This window comes from Rattus rattus, chromosome 10 (genome assembly GCF_011064425.1).
Source record: "Rattus rattus isolate New Zealand chromosome 10, Rrattus_CSIRO_v1, whole genome shotgun sequence".
In the NCBI taxonomy this organism is placed as follows: Eukaryota; Metazoa; Chordata; class Mammalia; order Rodentia; family Muridae; genus Rattus; species Rattus rattus.
In genome coordinates, this window is record NC_046163.1 from 36,120,189 (window position 1) to 36,130,486 (window position 10,298).

Sequence of the window (10,298 nt, forward strand, 5' to 3'; positions counted from 1 at the left end):
AGTTCCTGGAAAGCCCACGGGCCTGTGTGTTTCCTGAGCCTCTGGTATTCACTGCCGGGTGACCACGGCTTTCCTGGGAACCACTTTGCTGTGGCGACTAGGTAGCAGAAAGATTCCATCTCACAGCCAGGCTCAGCTGCCAGGACAGACCAGCTCCTGCAGAACTCCTTAGTGGTCCAGGCCAGGGCTGAGAGCAGCCCGTGGTTTACGAGGATCACGCTGGGCTTCCTATTAGCCTTGTTCTGGCTGGAGAAACCCACGCGCCACACGCTCAGCCATAGCTTCTTCCCGCTTCTGCTGATGAACGGAGCAGGTGCCGAGACAGCTCACAGACCCCTCGATCAAACGAGCGGTGATCCTCCTGCCTCTGCCTTCCGAGCAGCGCTGGTGATTACAGGCCCACGCACCATACCCAGCTGGGAGAATTATCATGGAAATCATCTTCCGTAGGTGAAGGGAGACTCGGAGATTTATGGAGGCGGTGACAGAGCTTGAAAGCTGGAGCTGAAATGTAAACACATCTCTCAGAGAGCAGGTGTGATCCGGCCTTTCTGTGATCATAAAGCGCAATCTGTCTGACCGTCTGTGTGCCTGTAAAACCCAAAGTCTAACTTGGGCTATCTCTGGACAAGACACAGATGTAGTATTGTTCCTTACCCAAAGTAGGAGACGTCATTCCTAGGAAACATCCTTCATTCTGTCATCTAAAGGATAAGCCCAGTGTAACACACACCAGCTACTGACAGGCTGAGTCCCCTTCGCCTGGTCTTCTCTCTGCAGCCTGAACCACCCAACCCCACTGTAGCCGCTAAGTGTTGACTCTTCCTTATCACGGGCCTGTCTTAGGGTTACTATTGCTATGATGAAACCAAAGCAACGTGGGAAGGAAAGGGTTATTTCACTCACAGTTCCACAGAACAGATCATCATCAGAAGCAGTGAGGGTAGAAATGTGTAAGCAGGGCAGGAACCCGGAGGCAGGAGCTGACGCAGAGGCCATGAGGGAGTGCTGCTTACTGGCCTGCTCTTCATGACTTGTTCAGCCTGCTTTCTTACAGAACCCAGGACCAACCAGAGCAGGGATGGCCGCACCCACAATGGGCTGTGCCCTCCCCCATGAATCCCTAAGAAAACGCCCTACTGGCTTGCCTACAGCTGGATGTTATGGAAGCATTATTTTAATTGAGGTTCTCTCCTTTCAGATGACTTTAGTTTCTGTCAAGTTGACATAAAGCTATCCAGCACAGAGCCCAGACCAGCAAACTCTCGGCAGTTTCGTGCAAGTCATTGCCGCTTACGCTACCTTTCCTGCCTTGATTACACTTCTCACCTGATCAGCAGTTTTTCTTGTCCAGACCTTACGCTCAAGTTTCAGCTTGGAGCCACCATCTTCTCCAAGAAGCCAGCTGGCTTTCCGACTGGAAACAATATTTTCTGAATATTACTTCATCTATATTTCGGGTCACACTCTTGCAAATGCTTCTGTCTGGTCAGGGAGCCATGTTGAATGTTTGTTTACCTGACCAGCTCTTAGCACAGGAGCTGGCCATGTTGTAGGTGCTAATTAAAAGCCTTTCTAGCTCCGCTGTGACTTCCTGATTCTTGGAGGGCAGTGTCTGCCAGGAATTGAGTCTAGCTTGTAGAAGAATCTGAGTGGGGTGGGCAGGGAATTCTCAAACCTTCATAGCCCTACCCTGGCACATTCTGGAAAGGGGTGATAAGGATATCTCTCTCCTGATTGAGTGGAGATGGTGGCAGGGGTCCTCTTTAGGTCAGACTGAGTGGAAGAATTCAACGAGGATGGGCAACAGATGAACAGGGAGGGAGCTCTTTTCAAGACATTTGACTGAAGAGAAATGTCCCTCAGACAAGGATTGATCAGTAGAGACCAGAGCCACGGGTTTAGTCATTGGAAGACCCACTGGCCCGGGAGTCAGAAGGCACGTGGCTTTGCGTTTTCAGCTGATTACATTCTGCTCCCTGGGCTGCCCCCCCCCAAGGCTTAATTAAAGTAGAAAGGATCAGTGGGTTTCTGGTCTCTTTGGAGGCTGCAGAGGCTGGAGACCCACATGGACTGAGTCCGTGACCTCTTTAGAAACAATAGACAACTGTATGGCCCAGAGCAGCCGATCCTCCAAGGGCCATGGCTTCCACTTCCTATCTCCTGGCTTGAAAATGTATGCAGAGAATGGAGAACAGCAGGACTTGAAGGGGTTCGCAGTCCCCATTCTTTGTGGGCCACAGCCCAGCACACACTCACAGAAGTGAGGTGGAGGGAGCTCACGGCTCAGGCCTGCTGAGATTTCCCCACAAGCCTGTGAGATCAGGGTCCCCTGATCACTCTGTACAATATCTTCACCATCTCTCCTGACTCCCCGCTCTGAAAAGGCAGATGGTGCAGGCATGCTTCTGAAAGCAACTGTGGGGTGTGTGTGTGTGTGTGTGTGTGTGCGTGTGAGTGCGTGTGTGTGTACATAATACAACCCCAAATACACATACAAAATACCTTGGGGGGTTGGGGATTTAGCTCAGTGGTAGAGCGCTTGCCTAGCAAGCACAAGGCCCTGGGTTTGGTCCTCAGCTCCAAAAAAAAAAAAAAAAATATATATATATATATATACACACACACACACACACACACACACACACACACTTTGAAGAGTTATACAGAGCTGCATATTTGTAAAGACTCAAAATGATTGATTCACTGCTTAACTCAAGGACAGAATGCTTGGGAAATGGTAGGCAGTGTAGATGGTGCAAGAATTTAGGCTCCGACTGGCAGGTAAAACAACAGTGGTCAGACAGACAGAGCAGAGTAACCCACGTGAGCCGACAACGGCCCTAAAGTCTGTGGGAACAGAGTGGACACTGGATGTTGAGGGTCCGGCGTTGAAGGCGCCCGAGGAGGAGGGTCCAGAGGACTCTGGCAAGGCAGGGGTCATGCTGAGGAAAACAGGTAGCATGGATGGTATGGCCACATCAGGAGTATCCCAGGCTGCGGCCCAGAGGCAGAGGGCCTTGACGGGAAGAGGTGCAGGGTGAGGGGCTGTGCAAGCAGAGACTCAGTAAGAGCATGGCTTGACTCCTGCTGTTGCTTGGGGTGAGCTCTGGGATGAGAAGTTGCCAGTGGGGGGTTTTAAAGCAGGTGATTGAAGCAACAGTTTGCGGAGCCGAGCCTAGGTGCCTGGTGTGGGGCCCTGCGCATGCCTCAGCCTCCACACAACTTGAGGAAGAGCCACTTCCACCTGTATGTAACAGTGCAGGCAAATAGGGAGCCCAAAACGGGAGAGCAGAGAGCGGGTGCCGGCAGGGTCGGGTAGAGAGACCGTGGAGAATATTACAAAGCCAAACTCGGTGACTGAGCGACGGGATGAATGGACTCAGGGACGTGGGAGAAGGCCAGGCCTCTGCTGTGTGGGGGCAAGAGTGTGGGTTGCTTGCCATGCGGTCTTCAGAACTGAGGATGCAGGGCAAGGATCAGGTGGAGAGGAAGGTGGAGTTCCGCTCTGGGTGTCTGTCTAGCGGGCAGTAACTTCACACCCGGCCCCGGCCCCTCCAAGCACTAACTTACTTCATTGCAATTTGCGTTGTTGGAGAAGATTGAGGGCATGAAGGGAAATGTGCAAGTGAATTAAGATCCCCCTTAGTTCGGTTACTCAGAGACAGTCCATGAATGTATTCGTGAACGTGCTCCCCATTTTAAAAGTGTAAATGTAATTAAAAAAAAAATAAGAATCAATCCTGATTCTTTGTATGGCTTCTGCTACTTGGCTCGACCTCAGCTTGGTTTAGACAGAATCCCTGGGGGCTGGAGACCAGGCATTGGTGTGTTTTAAAGCTTCCCCCATGGTCCACAGGAATGGGACAGTGTCGGGAAGGGTGCCACAGAGACGGGACGGTGCCTGGAAGGGAGTCCGGGCAGCCCATGTCGGTTCCATACTGCTCTGGAAGGCCTCAGAAAGAATCCCGGGTTAGTAAAAGTAAGTCAGGGACCATAGGTAGTTTAGTCTTCTACCCAGGAGATCGCACTGAGTAGAAATGGGATCTGAGGAAAGAGCGGTGTGAATTTGGAACTTCTGATGTCTGCTCCAGCCCAGTGGCTGCCTCAGCCTTGATGAGTCTTGGTGGGGAGCCCCTCTAGCATTCACATAGTTACCAGAACACCCAGAGACCTAGCTTTCTTGCTGGCCATTGGTCTTGAGGATGCAGTCAGTCGCTAAACCAAGTCAATGTTGGGTACTACCTACCAAGAAAGCAACTTTAGACTCTTGGAACTGGTTCACCTTCGTAGGGAAGGTGAGGAGGTAAGAGTGTTTCTGATACACACCAGAGCCCTGCGTCCAGGAATTGTAAACACACACGGGCTGCCAAGTCTCTCCAAATATATTCCAATGAGCTCATACTTTAATATGCAATGGAATTAAAAAGAGTCTCTCTCTCTCTCTCTCTTTTTTTTTTTTTTCCATTTTGGATGACAGCATCAGTCGATCTTTTGGGAGTGCTGAAGTGGGAGTCGAACTTAGAGCAGCAGCCAGTTTCAGCCAGTCAAAATCACCCGCAGGCGTATTAAACACACTGCCCAGCAATTACCCTGTCAGTGCAATTAGACCTTCTGATGAGTTCCTGAGTATCTGCAGCCAGTCCCCAGCCTCTGGGAGAGCGCTCCAATCATGGATCTTCTGGGGAGAGCCAGAGAGCCTGGAAGGAGCCGCACATATTTGGAGATAATTAACATTCAGGTTTGGCCTCCTCGTGTCCACGAGGGCATCATCTGTTGCTTGTTTTCTCCTTGGCCAAAGAGACAGCATCCAGCGTCCTGAAGGAGAAGGCTGGATTTTTTTTTTTTTAGAAGGGTTTTTTTAGGTGGAGCCCAGTGAAAGACACATGCAGCCACACTTCTTTAACGGATGCCTTACATCCAGGACAAAGTCGAGAGCTCGTCTCTGCTCACCCGAGGCTGTGGAGGCTGTGCTATCCTCAGTCTGAGCTGAGTGGAGGTTTGATCCCGAGGGTCACCCTTTTGGTGACCCCTGGGGTGATGGAAGAACCCATCACTCCAGCTCCTGACTCCTGGCCTCTGCCCTGCGTCTACATAAATCAACCAGCAGGGTAGCTCAGAAAGATGACGAATACCTTGGCTGGTCCCGCTCGAAAAGACGGGGAGGAGAGGGATTCTAAAGTAACCAGGCCTGGCTAGAAATGCAGGCAGAATTTAGTGTTCCCAGAGCCGAAGCCAGCTGCTTGGCTGGGGAGTCTTCCCTGGGGCGGCCTGAGCTCTCCACACGCAGGGAGGAGGAAAAGGCTGTAGTGTCTGTCAGAAACATTATTCACAAAATCTTGGACACGTCTAAGCCCTTGCTGCGTGCTGGAGAGAGGAATGGGGGTGGGGTGGGGCTGAGAGCTTTTGCCTGGGCCTGCCTGGGGCTTCTGTACAGCCTGGGTTTGAAGGCCACCATTTCCATAAAAATCTCTAAGACACGGGTGTGCCTTGGTTGTGTGTATGGGGAGACCAGTGGGGGCGAGAGCCCTTCTGAGTTCTGCTTAAAGTCTCTATGCAGGCTCTGGGTTTGGGGGCTCAGTCGGGAGTCAGTGTCAGTTGTCAGGGGCACTAGGGTCTGGTGAGCAACCTGCCCCTAGTCCCAGCTGCTTGCTTTGCCTCTGTCTTTCTGCTGTTTTAACACAGTTTGTTGTGTCTTACTGTTCTCACTTTGGTTTATTTTATTTTATTTTGTGGTGAAGGGGGAGTCTAGGTCAAGCTGGCTTTGATCTCTCAGTCCTTCTGTTTAAACCTCTCAGGAGGAGGACAATTACCAGATGGTTTGTTTTGTTTCTGAGAGTCATGAAGAGAGCATCCTAATCACCACAGACAAGGCCCTAGATTACTCGCACAGTGGGGCCACTGTTTTGAGCAGAGGTCTGGTGGGGATCTAGCCTTCAGCAGTAGGCTTTGTGGACATGTGTGTCCAAGGCGCTGAAGAATTGCCTCCTTGGAAATCGTTAATCACATTAAACTATTCACTCCCTTTTCCAAGACCTCCTCCTTAGCACTTAAAAGCATTGTTTATTGAAAGAAACCTTTTTTCCCTTGATGGGGAGAAGCTCTGTGGGGCTCCCTCCGTCTGTCCCTCCATGCCCCATCTTGACCACAGTGTCAATCTTCCAAGCTGGCTGCCAGAGCAATTAGTTTTCCTCAGGGCAGGGCAGCTCATCAAGACAGGCAGGCGTGTGTCCAGGGGCTTCCTGACATTACAGAGACACTAACGCAAATCCATTTTTCATTAGAAGAAAATAAAACTCGTAAGTGGCGTCAACTGAAAAAAGGTTCTTTGAGAGCAAGTAATTTCCATTCAGAGCCAAGCACATGACAGCTGGTGGCTTTTAACGGAAAGTAAAATTTGCTGGGCTGAAATACTAGCAACCCACTTGAGAATTTGTTTTTAATTTTTCCTTCTTGGAGGAGGCCAGTGCTTGAGAGTCCGGCAGAGCAGATGGGGATGGAAAGGTCTGGTCTTATGTATAACTGTGGCCTGAAAGGACCCTGGACAGTCCTTACAAAACTGTCCCCATATAGGGCTCTCACTCCCTCTTTACTCCTTACTAGAAGCTCAGATAAGCACTCCTGATCGGGCCAGGCATGGTGGTGCATGCCTTTGACCCCAGCCCTTGAAAGGCAAAGGCAGGCTGATCCCTATGAGTTTGAGGCTAGCCTGGTCTATAGACTGGATTCTGGGATAGCCAGGGCTACACACAGAGAAACTTTGTCTCGAAAATCAAAAACAAAACCCTCCTGATTCTGCCATTGGGGTTGTAGTCTACTGTACACAGCTCACCTCCCCCCCTAGCAGAGAGTCTTAGGTGTGAACTATTGAGTTCATGACCCAGTGAGCTCAACTGCTAAAGCCAAATGGTACTGGAGGAGGTAGAGCCTTTGGTTTAGATGAAGTTACAAAGATGGGGCCTCTCCATGGTCCCAGTTGGTGTCCTTATTCGTTAAAGAAGTGTCCAGAATTCTCTGTCCATGTCGTGTAAAGACACAGAGAAGATGGCTGCCTATATGCCATGAAATAAATGCTTAGCTGAATAGAACCTGCTGGTATCTTGAACTTGGGACTTTGCAACTCTCAGGACCACGAGAACTTCCTTTGTTGTTTAAGCAACCAGCCTCGGGTATTTTGTATTAGTGGCCTCAGATGATTAAGACCATAGTAAAGTGGGCTAGGGAACCCTCTTCACCACAGGTACTAGAGAATGAGATACCTGTACAGGTGAGCTCCACTGTGTGGGCACGTTCTACTTCGCACCAATAGGAATTGAATTTCTTTTTCCTTCCACATTTTTCTAGTCCTTGTGGAATCTCTATCATGTGTTCCCTGTATGGGCAGTTGACAGCCCCTTTAGCATTTGGGGACAAAGGGGAAGGGTGTCTGTCTTTGGAGAGAGGACACAAGAGGGGTCCTCCCAGTAGAACTGAGATCAAGACACACTCCACCTTTGTAGAGACTTGGGATGCAGTGATGAAGAGTCCATGGGTTACTTCATCAAGATTAGATGGCACCAAGTCTAACGAGAGACCAAGAGACAGAGATTAAGATAAAGAGCTAGAGATGAGGTGTGAGTTGTATAAACCACGTGACCTGATAAGAGTTAAAGGGGCATAGAAGACCCTGTGGAGACCTTGGAGAGGTGAAGAGGAAGGTGGTGATCTGGGGGTGACATCCCTCCTTCAATACCTTTCCTCTGATTCCTGCTTCCCAAGCAGAATCTACTCTCTCTGGAACACACTGGAAAGAGAGTCCAAGATAGCAGCTTTGGAAAGATATGTCCGCACTGTCCATTGGTTCAAGGGCATTCTTGTTTTCCCAGCATCCTGCTGTATGAGTTGGGTCAGCAGAGAATCTTATTACTTGCAGCCTGGTTCATCTTGTAAGGACTGACTGCATGGGGTTTCTGAAACTTGCCTGTTAATAGCCAGGCATGGCTCCAGACCTGCACCACAGATGACATAGATGCCCTTTGAACTCCCTTGATCTAGCCAGAGGCCATCAATCACCCTGTGATCCCATCCCCACAGTTACCATGGTTCCCACTGCTGAGAACTTTGCACATGTTGAGCCTTTCCTATACACTGCCCTTTTCCCCCTTCGGAAGGTGATTTGGCTGCAGGGCACTCCCTCCCTCTATGCATTAATTGAGCAGCATCTCAACCACAGGGAAACTCAGTGACTGAAATAACCCTGTAAACAAAGGTATCTGCAATGGTGGACAGTGCTGGTAAAGTTCATTTACCTTCCTAACTCTAAAAAAGTTTTTTTTCTGGGCTTCTGTGGCTTATATTTTTGCATGTAAACCATTGGGGGAATCTTGACGGTATGGGCACCCTAGAGATTACTGGAGTCCTGAGGGCTCCAGACACTAGCTGGGAAGTCAGGTGACAGAAACAATGATTCAGACCAGTCACGTGATTACAAAGCTGGGGTCTCCAGCAGTGCTCCAGGTGGTCAGGTGGACATCTAAGGAAGCAGTGACACGGGAGGGGCAAGCACTGGGCCAGCCTTGAGCTACCTGGATGACATCAGGGACAGAGGATCTGGTAGCTCCAGGGATCTCCAGTCCATGCCTTACTTGGCCAGTGGGTTCCTGAAGGACCTGCCCAGCTCTTCCTCGACTCTAAGGATCTGATTGTACTTGGCCAAGTGCTCAGATCAGACACCAGGCTTGATCTGCCCAGTGCAGAGCCCCACCACGAGGTCAGCAATGAAAGTGTCCTCAGTCTTCCCAGATCTATGGGACACCATGATACCCCAGCCATTGGACTAGGTCAGCTTACACACCTGCAGAAACTCAGTCACTGGCTCACTTTGAGCAGGAGGCAGTTGTAGGACTTCTCGCCTGCAGCCTTGGCAATCTGCTTAGAGTTGGTCACTGTGAGGTCATCCCCCACCACCTGATGACGGCACTAGCTGTGAACTTCTGCCAGGCATCCCAGTTGTTCTGGTCAAAGGGGTCTTCAATGGACACCCCTTGATGAAGGACTTGTACAGGCAGCCAGCTGGTCCACTGTGATGTACTGGTAGGCTGGAGTCATCTGGAGACTTGAAATCCAGGTCATACTTGTTGGCTCTGTAGAACTCGGAGGCAGCCACATCCATGCCGATGACAACCTGGTCAGTGGAGCCGGCCTTTGCCATTGCAGTCTTGAGCAGCTCTAGGGGTTCTTCATTCTCTAGCATGTTAGGTGCAAATCCACCCTCATCGCCCATATTGGTGGCATCTTCTCTTTGATGATGTTCTTCAGGTTGTGGTAAACCTCTGCTCCAATGCACATGGCTTCCCGGAAACAGGATGCCCCCCACAGGCAGGATCATGAACTCTTGTGTGGCCAGCTTGTTGCCAGTGTGAGAACCACTGTTGATCACATTGAAAGCTGGGACTGGCAGGATGACTTCAGGGTTGCTGGCCAAGTCAGCAATGCGATGGTAAAGGGCACCCCTTTTCCACAGCACCAGCTTTGCAGACAGCCAGGGACACTTCCAGGATGGCGTTTGCACCAAATTTAGATTTATTCTACGTGCCATCCATCTCGATCATCAGCTGGTCAATCTCCTCTTGCTTCACAACATTCAGTTTCCTGCTAACCAGAGCAGGTGCAATAGCGTTATTGATGTGCCCAACAGCCTTTGTCACACCCTTCCCCACGAATCGGGTCTTATCATTGTCTTGGAGTTCTAGGGCCACGTAGATGCCAGTGGATGCAACGCTGGGCACTGCAGCTTTGAAAAGACTTTTGGTGGTATAGAGATCTACCTCAACGGTGGGATTCCCATGGGAGACAAAGGGATCTCTCTGGCATAGATCCTGAGAATAGACATGGTGAAGTTCTGGCAGTTGGATCGCTGCGGTGGAGAGAAAGAGGGTTCTGTAGACACCAAAGAGAGCCCTGACTGTAAAAAATTAAAACAGAAGCCGTTGTGTTGTATAACTTTGGACTCGCCGTCCCATTGTACTTTCTTTAGCAACAAGCACAAAACACCACCCCTGGCTGTGCCTTCCTATGTCTTTGTTTATACTTAACTGTCATTCTAGGCTGATTAGGGCTTGTGGTGCTTAAATTTATTCCCAATTACACAGTTAAAGGTAATTTTTATAGCCAATCATCATATAGGGCTATACACCTTTAATCCCATTGTGGGAAAAAAAAATGCTGATCTTGGAAGGCGGTGTAAGAGCAGCAGTGAGCGGGCTTACCTCAAGGCTGTAGGAGGGGTGTGTGTAGGAGACACAGCCAAGCGCCACTTT

The 10,298-nt window shown here is 50.1% G+C and overlaps 1 pseudogene; it reads right to left on the minus strand.

The window, feature by feature from the left end:
• Nucleotides 1-231: 231 nt before the first annotated feature.
• LOC116911648 lies at nucleotides 232-9,871 on the minus strand (annotated as a pseudogene).
• Between the last annotated feature and the right edge of the window lie 427 nt (nucleotides 9,872-10,298).